Source organism: Leucopleurus acutus (assembly GCF_964270905.1).
Source record: "Leucopleurus acutus genome assembly, chromosome: 12".
Lineage (NCBI taxonomy): Eukaryota > Metazoa > Chordata > Mammalia > Artiodactyla > Delphinidae > Leucopleurus > Leucopleurus acutus.
Window position 1 is genome coordinate 1,549,848 of NC_139154.1, and position 14,850 is coordinate 1,564,697.

Genomic DNA, 14,850 nt, shown 5'->3' on the forward strand with positions numbered 1-14,850 from the left:
AGGGAGGGCTCCCACCAGAGCAGGCTCATGTTCCCCTGCCATTGCCTCCTCTGCCCCCACCTGCCCTGCCTGGGTGACCCACTCACCCTGATTGCCACCTCAGGTCCTTCCTGCCTGTTGGGCTCGTGTGCTCCAGCAACCTCTGGGGCAGACTGTGGTGGGAGGAAGACATGCAGAGGAAGGGCTGAAACCAGGGGTTGGCCATGTGACTAAGGAAGAAGAGCTGGAATCTCTCCTCATAGCTGCGCAAACTGTGGAGTTACACCTCCACTGACGGCTTCCTAAATTCAGTGCCTGAGAAATATTGAAAAGGACAACAAGTGCTCCAGCAGCTTGGATGGGTCTGGCTTTAACAGCTTTGGGCTTTGTGGGCACATACATGCAGGGGTTGGGCTAAGCCAGAGTCTGAGCTGCCTCCATAGCTCTCACAGCAGGTCCAGATGCACAACTACTGCAGTCCTGGGACCTGATCTCAGTGTATCTGTGCCAGTGGCCTGGTGAAAACAATGCCTGAGAGACACCAGGGCCAATTGCTGGCACACCCACAGTTAAGGTGGGGCCAAGAGCAGTGCCAACAACAGTGTAATTTTTGAGCCCACACAGTGGGTAAAAGGGGACACAACAGAGCACATTCACAGGTGAACAGCTACAGAGGAGGAATACTCAGTGGCTTCTTTCACAGTGGAAGTACTGAAATCCCACCTACCTCACATGACAGATCAGAAACACAATGAAGACACATATCTGGGGGCCTCTACTCCAATAACCAGAGAGCAGACCCTGACCCTGACAGGGCAGGGACAACCACAGAGCAAAGGGGAGGCCCCACTTAATATCCAGGGCAGACTCTTGTAACCACAATACCAGTCAAACCCTCTATCAAGGGGATAATGGCATAAGCCTCTGGACCAACCTCACCCACCAGGGGACAGACACCAGAAGCAAGAGGACCTATGATCCTGCAGCCTGTGGAAAGGAGACCACAAACAAACACAGTAAGTTTGACAAAATGAGATGACAAAGAAATATGTTGCAGATGAAGGAGCAAGGTACAAACCTACAAGAACAACTAAATGAAGAGGAGATAGGCAATCTACCTGAAAAAGAATTCAGAGTAATGATAGTAAAGATGATCCAAAATCTTGGAAAAGAATTGGAGGCACAAATGGGAAAGCTCACTGATAAAGGATTGAGAAGATACAAGAAACATTTAACAAAGGCCTAGAAGAACTAAAGAACAAACAAATAGAGATGAACAATACAAAAACTGAAACAAAAAATACACTAGAAGGAATCAATATCACAATTACTGTGGCAGAAGAACAGATAAGTGAGCTTGAAGACAGAAGGGCATAAATCACTGCCATGAGACAGAATAAAGAAAAAAAGAATGAAAAGAAATGAAAAGAGTCTAAGAAACCTCTTAGACAACATTAAATGCACCAACATTTGCATTATAGGGGTCCCAGAAGGAGAAGGGCCTGAAAAAATATTTGAAGAGATAACCACTAAAAACTTACCTAACATGGGAAAAGAAACAGTCACCCAAGTCCAGTAAATGCAGAGTCTCAGGCAGGATAAACCCAAGGAGGAACACGTTGAGACACATAGTAATCAAACTGACAAAAAATTAAACACAAAGAAAAAATATTAAAAGCAACAAGGGAAAAATGACAAATAACATACAAGGGAACTCACATAAAGTTATAGGCTGATTTCTCAGCAGAAACTCTGCAGGACAGGATTGGCACAACATATTTAAAGTGATGAAGTGGAAGAACCTTCAACCAAGAATACTCTACCCGATAAGACTCTCATTCAGATTCGACAGAGAAATTAAAAGCTTTACAGACAAGCAAAAGCTAAGAGAATTCAGCACCACCAGACAAGCTTTGCAACAAATGCTAAAGGAACTTCCCTAGGCAGGAAAGAGACCAGCAACTTAAAACAACCCTGTACATATATAGACTGCTATAGCAAAACCTCTTTGGAACAGCAAACCCCAGAAGTACAATAGATACACACACAAAAAAGAAAAATCAACACCAACACAACACTAAAGATGGTCATCAAACCACACGAGAAGAGAACAAGAGAGGAAGGGAAGAAAAAAGACCTACGAAAATAAACCCAAAACAATTAAGAAAATGGCAATGGGAACATACATATTAATAATTACCTTAAAACAAATAAATTAAATTCTCCAACCAAAAGACAGACTGGCTGAATGGATGCAGAAAATAAGACCCATATATATGCTGTCTACAAGAGACCTACTTCAGACATAGGGACACATACAGACTGAAAATGAGGGGATGGAAAAAGGTACAGTAAGTCCCCTACATACAAACATTCAACTTGCAGACTTTCAAAGAGGCAAACGTGCGTTCACATGTCCAATCATGTAAGTTAGTTCATATGTCTGGTGTACATTGTCATGTGTGTGCATCCTCTACAAGTGGTTGTGCTTTTGTGTACTTTACTGTACAGTACTGTATAGACTACAATAGTACAGTATCTTTGTTTCAAGCCAAGGATGTATGGAAGCAAGTGTAAAAGCAGTGGTGATGTAGTTGGTACTGCTAAGAAGCGCCGAGTGCCAAGAAAGGATAAGAGAGACAAGAGGAAGAAGAAGTAACTGAAAAAAGAAGAGATTCATGACACAGAAAATGGCAAGGGGATTTTCTTTATTTGAGGAGGCACTGTTAGTTTTTGAGGCACCCAAACATAGAAGGGTACACAAAGGTTGCAGCAGCTGTTCAGAATGCAATCCAGTGCTACCATGTCATTATGATGAGACAAAAAGATCTACTACCCAGACATCACTGGATCATTTTTTCAAGAGGGTAGATAGAATGGAATCCAGCAAGGAACCAGAACCTGTGCCATCAATGTCAGGTATGAGTGAAATTTCAGCTTGTCCTCCATCTCCTATTGCTGATGATCCTTCAGCTCTACCACCTTCCACCTCCTCTCCCTTCCAGTCAGTAACTCTTCTTGCCTGTTCACTCGATGCCAGCCCCTGTATGCCAGCTGTTGTACTGTACTAGTCTACTTTTCAAGGTACTGTACTGTAAGATTTTAAATGTTTTCTTTATTTTTATCTGTTTTTATGTATTATTTTGGTGAAAAGTATTATAAACCTATTACAGTACAGTACTATATAGCTGATTGTGTTAGTTGGGTATCTAGGTTAACTTTGAGGACTTATGAACAAATTGGACTTATGAACGTGTTCTTGGAACAGAACTTGTTCATATGTAGGAGACTTACTGTAGTCCATGCAAATGGAAATCAAAGGAAAGCTGGAGTAGCAATACTCATATCAGACAAAATAGACTTTAAAATAAAGAATTACAAGAGACAATGAAAGGCACTACATAATGATCAAGGGATCAATCCAAGAAGAAGATAACAATTGTAAATATATATGCAGTCAACACAGGAACACCTCAATATATAAGGCAAATACTAACAGCCATAAAGGGAGAAATTGACAGTGACACAATAATAGTGGGGGACTTTAACACCCCACTTTCATCAATGGACAGATCATCCGGACAGAAAATCAATAAGGAAACACTGCCTTAAATGACATATTAGACCAGATGGACTTAAATGATATTTATAGCGCACTCCAACCAAAAGCAGCAGAATACACATTCTTTTCATGTGCACATGAAACATTCTCCAGGATTGACGACATCCTGGGCCACAAAGTGAGCCTTGATAAATTTAAGAAAATTGAAATCATATCAAGCATCTTTTCTGACCACACCGCTTTAAGATTAGAAGTAAACTACAAGGGAAAAAAATGTAAAAAACACAAACACGTAGAGGATAAACAATATGCTATTAAAGAACCAATGGATCACTGGAGAAATCAAAAAATACCTAGAGACAAATGAAAATGAGAGCACAATGATCCAAACCTATGGGATGCAGCAAAAGCAGTTCTAAGAGGCAAGTTTATAGCAACACAATCTTACCTCAGGAAACAAGAAAAATCACAAATAAACAACCTAACCTTACACCTAAGCAACTGGAGAAAGAAAAACCAACAAAACCTAAAATTAGTAGAAGGAAAGAAATCAGAGCAGAAATAAATGAAATAGACATGAAGAAAACAACAGCAAAGATCAATGAAACTAAAAGCTGATTCTTTAAAAATATAATATTTATAAACATTTAGCAGGACTCATCAAGAAAAAAAGGGGGAGAACACAAATCAATAACATCAGATATGAAAAAGAAGTTACAATTGACACCACAGAAACACAAAGGATCATAAGAGACTACAACAAGCAACTGTATGCCAAAAAGATGGACAACCTGGAAGAAATGGACAAATTCATAGAAAGATACAATCTCCCAAGACTGAACCAGGAAGAAATAGAAAATATGAACAGACCAGTCACAAGTACTGAAATTGAAACTGTGATTTAAAAACTCCCAGCAAACAAAAGTCTAAGGCCAGATGGCTTCACAGGTGAATTCTATGAAACATTTAGAGAAGAGCTAACACCTGTCCTTCTGAAACCATCCAAGAAATTTTCAGAGGAAGGAAAACTCCCAAACTCATTCTACGAGGCCACCATCACCCTGATACCAAAACTAACCAAAGATATCACACAAAAAAATTATAGGCCAATTATCACTGATGAATATAGATGCAAAAATTCTCTACAAAATACTAGCAAACAGAATCCAACAACACATTAAAAGGATCATACACCATGATCAAGTGGGATTTATCCCAGGGATGCAAAGCTTCTTCAACATATGCAAATCAATCAATGTGATATACCATATTAACAAATTGAAGAATAAAAACCATATGATCATTTCAATAGATGCAGAAAAAGCTTTTGCCAAAATCCAACACCTGTTTATGATGAAACTCTCCAGAAAGTAGGCAAAAACAGAACCTACATCAACATCATAGAGGCCATATATGACAAACCCACAGCAAATATCATTCTCAATGGTGAAAAGCTGAAAGCATTTCCTCTAAGATCAGGAACAAGACAAGGATGTCTACTCTTGCCACTTTTATTCAACATAGTTTTGGAAGTGCTAGCCTTGGCAATCAGAGAAGAAAAAGAAGTAAAATGAATCCAAATGGGAATCCAAACTGTCACTGTTTGCAGATGACATGATACTATACATAGAAAATCCTAAAGATGCTACCAGAAAACTACTAGAGATAATGAATTTAGTAAAGTTGCAGGATACAAAATTAATACACATAAATCTCTTCCTATACACTAACAACGAAAGATCAGAAAGAGAAATTAAGAAAGCAATCACATTTACCATTGCAACAAAAAGAATAAAATACCTAGAAATAAGCCTACCTAAGGAAGTAAAAGAACCATACTCTGAAAACTATAAGACACTGATGAAAGAAATCAAAGATGACACAAACAGATGGAGAGATATACCATGTTCTTGGATTGGAAGACTCAATATTGTGAAAATGTCTATACTACCCAAAGCATCTAAAGATTCAATGCAATCCCTATCAAATTACCAATGACATTTTTCACAGAATTAGAACAAAATTTTTACAATTTATTTGGAAACACAAAACACCCAAAATAGCCAAATCAAGCTTGAGAAAGAAAAACGGAGCTGGAAGAATAAGGAATCAGGCTCCCTGACTTCAGACTATACTACAATGCTACAGCTATCAAGACAGTATCATACTGGCACAAAAACAGAAATATAGATCAATGGAACAGGACAGAAAGCCCAAAGATAAACCCACACACCTATGGTCACCTAATCTATGACAAAGGAGGCAATAATATACAATGGAGAAAAGAGAGTCTCTTAAATAAGTGGTGCTGGGAAAACTGGACAGCTACATGTAAAAGAATGAAATTAGAACCCTCCCTAACACCATACACAAAAATAAACTCAAAATAGATTGAAGAGCTAAAAGTGAGACCAGACACTTCAAAACTATTAGAGGAAAACATAAGCAGAAAACTCTGACATAAAGTGCAGCAAGATCTTTTGTGACCCACCTTCTAGAGTAATAAAAATAAAAACAAAAATAAACAAAAGGGACCTAATTAAACTTAAAAGCTTTTGCACATTAAAGGGATCCATAAACGAGACAAAAAGAGAGCCCTCAGAATGGGAGAAAATATTTGCAATCAAAGCAACTGACAAGGGGTTAATCTCTAAAATATAGAAACAGCTCGTGCAGCTCAATATTGAAAAAAACATACAACCCAATCAAAAAGTGCACAGAAGACCTAAATAGACATTTCTCCAAAGAAGACATACAGATGGCCAAGAGGCACATGAAAAGATGTTCAACATTGCTAATTATTAGAGAAATGCATATCAAAACTACAATGAAGTGTCACCTCACACCAGTCAGAATGGCTATCATCAAAAAATCCACAAAGAATAGATGTTGGAAAAGGTGTGGAGAGAAGGGAACCCTCAGACACTGTTGGTGGGTATGTAAATTGATATAGCCACTATGGAAAACAGTATGGAGGGTACTGAAAAAACTAAAAGTAGAACCACCATATGACCCAACAATCCAACTCCTGGGCATATAACCAGAGCAAACCATAATTCGAAAATATACTTGCACCCCAATGTTCATTGCAGCACTATTTACAATAGCTAGGACATGGAAGCAACCTAAATATCCATAAACAGAGGAATGGATAAAGAAGATGTGGTACATATATAGAATGGAATATTACTCAGGCATTAAAAAGAACGAAATAATGCCACTTGCAGGAACACGGATGGGCCTAGAGATTGTCATACCGAGTGAAGTAAGTCAGACAGAGAAAGAGAAATATCGTATGATATTGCTTATATGTAGATTCTAATAAAAATGATACAAATGAACTTATATACAAAACAGGAACAGACTCACAGACTTAGAGAAGGAACTTATGGTTACTGGGTGGGGGAAGGTTGCGGGGGAGGGATAGTTATTGAGTTTGGGATTGACATGTACACACTGTTATATTTAAAATGGATAACCAACAAGGACCTACTGTATAACACAAGGAACTCTGCTCAATATTATATAACAACCTAAACGGGAAAAGACTTTGAAAAAGGATAGATACATGTATATGTATAACTGAATCACTTTGCTGTACACCTGAAACTAATACAATATTGTTAATTATACTGCTGAGCTTCCCTGGTGGCTCATTGGTTAAGAATCCACCTGCAGAGGGGAAGACCTTCAAGACGGCAGAGGAGTAAGACGTGGAGATTACCTTCCTCCCCACAAATACATCACAAATACATCTACATGTGGAATAGCTCCTACAGAACACATACTGGACACTGGCAGAAGACCTCAGACTTCCCAAAAGGAAAGAAACTCCCCACGTACCTGGGTAGGGCAAAGGAAAAAAGAGATAAGAGAATAGGGACAGTACCTACACCTCTGGGAGGGAGCTGTGAAGGAGGAAAAGTTTCCACACACTAGGAAGCCCCTTCACTGGCAGAGACGGTGGGTGGGTGGGGGAAAGCTTCGGAGCCAGGGAGGAGAGCACACCAACAGGGGTGCAGAGGGCAAAGCAGAGAGATTCTCTCACAGAGAATCAGTGCCGACCAGCACTCACCAGCCCGAGAGGCTTGTCTGCTCACCCGCCAGGGCGGGTGGGGGCTGGGAGCTGAGGCTCAAGCTTCAGAGGTCAGATCCCAGGAAGAGGACTGGGGTTGACTCCGTGAACACAGCAGCCTGAAGGGGACTAGTGAGCCACAGCTAGCCAGAAGGGAGTCCGGGAAAAGGTCTGGACCTGCCTAAGAGGCAAGAGACAATTGTTTTGGGGTGTGCGAGGAGAGGGGATGCAGAGCACTGCCTAAATGAGCTCCAGAGATGGGGTTGAGCCGTGGCTATCAGCTCAGACCCAGAGATGGGCATGAAACACTAAGGCTGCTGCTGCAGCCACCAAGAAGCCTGTGTGCAAGCACAGGTCACTATCCACACTTCCCTTCCTGGGAGCCTGTGCCGCCGGCCACTGCTAGCGTCCTGTGATCCATGGAAAATGTCCCCAGGAGACCACACAGCATGCCTCAGGCTGTTGCAACGTCATCCCAGCTTCTGCCATGGCAGGCTCACCCTGCATTCTGTACACCTCCACTCGCCCCACTTCCCCCAGACTGAGTGAGCCAGAACCCCCTAATCAGAGGCTATTTTTACCCCGTACTGTCTGAATGGGGAACAGATGGCCTCAGGCAACCTACACGCAACGGTGGGGCCAAACCCAAGGCGGAACCCCAGGAGCTGTGCGAACAAAGAAGAGAAAGGGATATTTCTCCCAGCAGCCTCAGAAGCAGTGGATTAAATCTCCACAATCAACTTGATGTACGCTGCATCTCTGGAATACCTGAACAGACAACAAATCATCCAAAAACTGAGGTAGTGGACCTTGGGAACAACTATAGACTTGGGGTTTGCTTTCTGCATCTAATATTTTCTGGTCTTATGTTTATATTAGTTTAGTATTTAGAGGTTATTATCATGGGTAGATTTATTGATTTGGTTGCTCTCTTCCTTTTTTAATATATATAGATATGTATATATTTTTTTCCTTTTTCTCTTTTTGTGAGTGTGCATGTGTATGCTTCTTTGTGTGATTTTGTCTGTATAGCTTTGCTTTTACCAATTGTCCTAGGGTTCTGTCTGTCCTTTTTTTTTAGCATAGTTTCTAGTGCTTGTTATCATTGGTGGATTTGTTTTTTGGTTTGAGTGCTCTCTTCTTTCTTTTATTAAATTACTTTTTAGTTTTTTATTTTTAATAATTTTTTATTTTAATAACTTCTTCCTTTCCTTCTTTATTTCCTTCTTTCTCTTTATTTCTTCCTTCCTTCCTTTCTCTCTCTCTCTTTCCTTCCTTCCTTTTCTTTCTTTCTTTCTTTCTTTCTTTCTTTCTTTCTTTCTTTCTTTCTTTCTTTCTTTCTTTCTTTCTCCCTTCCTTCCTTCCTTCCTTCCTTCCTTCCTTCCTTCCTTCCTTCCTTCCTTTCTTTCTTTCTTTCTTTCTCTTTCTTTCTTTCTTTCTTTCTTTCTTTCTTTCTTTCTTTCTTTCTTTCTTTCTTTCTTTCTTTCTTTCTTTCTTTCTTTCTCTATTTTCTCCTGAGCTGTATGGCTGACAGGGTCTTCTTGCTCCAGCCAGGTGTGAGGCCTGTTCCTCTGAGGTGGGAGAGCCGAGTTCAGGACATTGGTCCACCAGAGACCTCCTGGCTCCATGTAATATCAAAAGGAAAAAGCTCTCCGAGAGATCTCCATCTCAATGCTAAGACCCAGCTCCACTCAACGACCAGCAACCTACAGTGCTGGAAACCCTATGCCAAACAACTAGAAAGACAGGAACACAACACAACCCATTAGCAGAGAGCCTGCCTAAAATCATAATAAGGTCACAGACACACCAAAATGCACCATTGGACAAGGTCCTGCCCACCAGAAAGACAAGATCCAGCCTCATCCACCAGAACACAGGCACCAGCCTACTCCACCAGGAAGCCTACACAACCCCCTAAACCAAACTTAGCCACTGGGGGCAGACACCAAAAACAACAGGAACTATGAAACTGCAGCCTGTGAGAAGCAGACACCAAACACAGTAAGTTAAGAAAAATGAGAAGACAGAGAAACACACAGCAGGTGAAGGAGCAAGGTAAAAACTCACCAGACCAAACAAACAAAGAGGGAATAGACAGGCTACCTGAAAAAGAATTCAGAGTAATGATAGTAAAGATGATCCAAAATCTTGGAAATAGAATGGAGAAAATACAAGAAACGTTTAACAAGGACCTAGAAGAACAAAAGAGCAAACAACCAATGATGAAAAACACAATAAATGAAATTAAAAATTCTCTAGAAGGGGGCTTCCCTGGTGGCACAGTGGTTGAGAGTCTGCCTGACAATGCAGGGGACAAGGGTTCGTGCCCTGGTCCAGGAAGATCCCATGTGCCACGGAGCGGCTGGGCCCATGAGCCATGGCTGCTGAGCCTGCGCATCCGCAGCCTGTGCTCCACAATGGGAGAGGCCACGTACAGAAAAAAAAAAGTTCTCTAGAAGGAATCAATAGCAGAAATACTGAGGCAGAAGAACGGATAAGTGACCTGGAGGATAAAATAGTGGAAATAACGACCACAGAGCAGAATAAAGAATGAAAAGAATTGAGGACAGTCTCAGAGACCTCTGGGACAACATTAAATACACCAACATTCGAATAATAGAGATCCCAGAGAAGAAGAGAAAAACAAAGGGATGAGAAAATATTTGAAGAGTTTATAGTTGAAAACTTCCCTAATATGGGAAAGGAAAGCGTCAGTCAAGTTCAGGAATCACAGAGAGTCCCATACAGGATACATACAAGGAGAAACACGACAAGACACATATTAATCAAGCTAACAAAAATTAAATACGAGGAAAAAATATTAAAAGCAACAAGGGAAATACAAGAAATAACATACAAAGGAAACCCCATAAGGTTAACAGCTGATCTTTCAGCAGAAACTCTGAAAGCCAGAAGGGAGTCACAGGACATATTTAAAGTGATGAAAGAGAAAAACCTACAACCAACATTACTCTACCCAGCAAAATTCTCATTCAAATTCGACAGAGAAATTAAAACCTTTATGGACAAGCAAAAGCTAAGAGAATTCAGCACCACCAAACCAGCTTTACACAAATGCTAAAGGAAATTCTCTAGGCAGGAAACAAAAGAGAAGGAAAAGACCTACAATAACAAACACAAAACCATTAAGAAAATGGGAATAGGAACATACATATCGATAATTACCTAAAATGTAAATATATTAAATGCTCCAACCAAAAGACATAGACTGGCTGAATGGTTACAAAAGCATGACCCATGTATATGCTGTCTACAAGAGACCCACTTCAGACCTAGGGGCACACAGAGACGGAAACTAAGGGAATTGAAAAAGATATTCCATGCAAATGGAAATCAAAAGAAACCTGGAGTAGCAATTCTCATATCAGACAAAATAGACTTTAAAATACAGACTATTACAAGAGACAAAAAAGGACACTACATAATGATCAAGGGATCATTCCAAGATAATCCAAGATAATCCAAGATATAACAATAGTAAATATTTATGCACCCAATATAGGAGCACCTCAATACATAAGGCAAATGCTAACAGCCATAAAAGGGGAAAATGACAGTAACACAGTCATACTAGGGAAATTTTAAAACCACACTTTCACCAATGGACAGATCATCCAAAATGAAAATAAATAAAGAACCACATGCTTGAAATGATACATTAAACAAGATGGACGTAATTGATATTTATAGGACATTGCATCCAAAAACAACAGAATACACTTTCTTCTCAAGTGCTCATGGAACATTCACCAGAATACATCATATCTAGGGTCACAAATCAAGCCTTGATAAATTTAAGAAATTTGAAATCTTATCAAGTATCTTTTCTGACCACAACCCTATGAGACTAGATATCAACTAAAGGAAAAAAATCTGTAAAAAATAAAAATAGTTGGACGCTAACAATACAGTACTAAATAGCCAAGAGATCACTGATGAAATCAAAGAGGAAATCAAAAAATACCTAGAAACAAATGACAATGAAAACACGATGACCCAAACCTATGGGATGCAGCAAAAGCAGTTCCAAGAGGAAAGTTTACAGCGATACAATCCTACCTCAAGAAACAACTCAAATAAACAACCTAAACTTACACTTCAAGCAATTAGAGAAAGAAGAAAAAAAAAAAAAACACAGTGTTAGCAGAAGGACTGAAATGATAAAGATCAGATCACAAATAAATGAAAGAGAAATGAAGGAAATGATAGCAAAGATCAATAAAACTAAAAGCTGTTTCTTTGAGAAGATAAACAAAATTGATAAAGCATTAGCCAGACTTATCAAGAAAAAAAGGAAGAAAACTCAAATCAATAGAATTAGAAATGAAAAAGAAGTAAAAACTGACACTGAAGAAATACAAAGGATCATGAGAGGTTAATTCAAGCAACTATATGCCAATAAAATGGACAACCTGGAAGAAATGGACAAATTCTTAGAAGTGCACAATCTTCCGAGACTGAACCAGGAAGAAATAGGAAGTATCAACAGACCAATCACAAGCACTGAAATTGAGACTGTGATTTAAAATCTTCCAACAAACAAAGGCCTAAGAACAGATGGCTTCACAGGCGAATTTTATCAAACATTTAGAGAAGAACTGCCCCTATCCCTCTCAACTCTTCCAAAATATAACAGTGAGAGGAAAACTCCCAAACTCATTCTATGAGGCCACCATCACTCTGATACCAAAACCAGAGAAAGATGTCACAAAGAAAGCAAACTACAGGCCAATATCACTGATGAACATAGATGCAAAAATCCTCAACAAAATACTAGCAAACAGAATCCAACAGCACATTAAAAGGATCATACACTATGATCAAGTGTGGTTTATCCCAGGAATGCAAGGATTCTTCAATATGTGCAAATCAATCAATGTGATACACCATATTAACCAACTGAAGGAGAAAAACCATATGATCATCTCAATAGATGCAGAGAGACCTTTCAACAACATTCAACATCCATTTATGATAAAAAACCCTCCAGAAAGTAGGCATACAAGGAAATTTCCTCAACATAATATAGGCCATATATGACAAACCCACAGCCAACATCATCTTCAATGGTGAAAAACTGAAACCTTTTCCACTAAGATCAGGAATAAGACAAGGTAGCCCACTCTCACCACTATAATTCAACATAGTATTGGAAGTTTTAGCCACAGCAATCAGAGAAGAAAAAGAAATAAAGGAATCCAAACTGGAAAAGAAGAAGTGAAGATGTCACTGTTTGCAGATGACATGATACTATACATAGAGAATCCTAAAGATGCTACCAGAAAACTACAGACTTAATCAATGAATTTGGTAAAGTAGCAGGATAAAAAATTAATGCACAGAAATCTTGCATTCCTATACACTAAAGATGATAAATCTGAAAGTGAAATTAAGAAAACACTCCCATTTACCATTGCAACAAAAAGAATAAAATATCTAGGAATAAACCTACCTAAAGAGATAAAAGACATGTATGCAGAAAATTATAAGACACTGATGAAAGAATTTAAAGATGATACAAATAGATGGAGAGATATACAATGTTCTTGGATTGGAAGAATCAACATTGTGAAAATGACTCTACTACCCAAAGCAATCTACAGATTCAATGCAATCCCTATCAAACTACCACTGGTGTTTTTCACAGAGCTAGTACAAAATATTTCACAATTTGTATGGAAACACAAAAGACCCCGAATATCCAGAGCAATATTGAGAAAGAAAAATGGAGCTGGAGGAATCAGGCTCCCTGACTTCAGACTATACTACAAAGCTACAGTAATCAAGACAGTATGGTACTGGCACAGAAACAGAAATATAGATCAATGGAACAGTATAGAAAGCCCAGAGATAAACCCACACACATATGGTCACCTTATCTTTGATAAAGGAGGCAAGAATATACAGTGGAGAAAAGACAGCCTCTTCAGTAAGTGGTGCAGGGAAAACTGGACAGCTACATGTAAAAGAAGGAAAATAGAACACTCCCTAACACCATACACAAAAATAAACTCAAAATGGATTAAAGACCTAAATGTAAGGCCAGACACCATCAAACTCTTAGAGGAAAACAGGCAGAACACACTTTGACATAAATCACAGCAAGATCTTTTTTGATCCACCACCTAGGGTAATGTAAATGAAAACAAAAATAAACAAATGGGACCTAATGATACTTAAAAGCTTTTGCACATCAGAAGGAAACCATAAACAAGACAAAAAGATAACCCTCAGAATGGAAGAAAATATTTGCAAATGAAGCAACTGACAAAGGATTAACATCCAAAATTACAGGCAGCTCATGCAGCTCAATATCAAATAAAACAAACCATGCAATCCAAAAATGGGCAGAATACCTAAATAAATATTTCTCCAATGAAGATATACCAATTGCCAACAGATACATGAAAGAATGGTCAATATCATTAATCATTACAGAAATGCAAATCAAATTACAGTGAGATATCATATCACACCGGTCAGAATGACCATTATCAAAAAATCTACAAACAATAAATGCTGGAGAGGGTGTGGAGTAAAGGGAACCCTCTTGCACTATGGGTGGGAATGTAAATTGATACAGCCATGATGGAGAACAGTATGGAGGTTCCTTAAAAAACTAAAAATAGAACTACCATATGACCCAGCAATCTCACTACTGGGCATATACCCTGAGAAAACCATAATTCAAAAAGAGTCATGTACCAAAATATTCATTGCAGCTCTATTTGCAATAGCCAGGACATGGAAGCAACCAAAGTGTCCATCAACAGATGAATGGATAAAGAAGATGTGGCACATATATACAATGGACTATTACCCAGCCATAAAAAGGAACAAAACTGAGTTATTTGTAGAGAGGTGGATGGACTTAGCGACTGTCATACAGAGTGAAGTAAGTCAGAAAGAGAAAAGCAAATACCATATGCTAACACATATATATGGTACCAAAAAAAAAAAAAAAGAGGTCCTGAAGAACCTAGACAAGACAGGAAAAATGATGCAGACCTACTGGAGAGTGGACTTGAGGATACAGGGAGGGGAAAGGGTATGCTGTGACAAAGTGAGAGAGTGGCATGGTCATATATACAGTACCAAGTGTAAAATAGATAGCTAGTGGGAAGCAGCCACATAGCAGAGGGAGATCACCTCAGTGCTTTGTGATCACTTAAAGTGGTGGGATAGGGAGGGTGGGAGGGAGGGGCCGGCA

At 39.1% G+C, this 14,850-nt stretch overlaps 1 protein-coding gene across 2 annotated transcripts in view; it reads left to right on the forward strand.

The window, feature by feature from the left end:
- Positions 1 to 14,850, forward strand: part of POLE4 (DNA polymerase epsilon 4, accessory subunit) — a 92,472-nt gene that overhangs the window by 72,361 nt on the left and 5,261 nt on the right. The window lies entirely within an intron of this gene.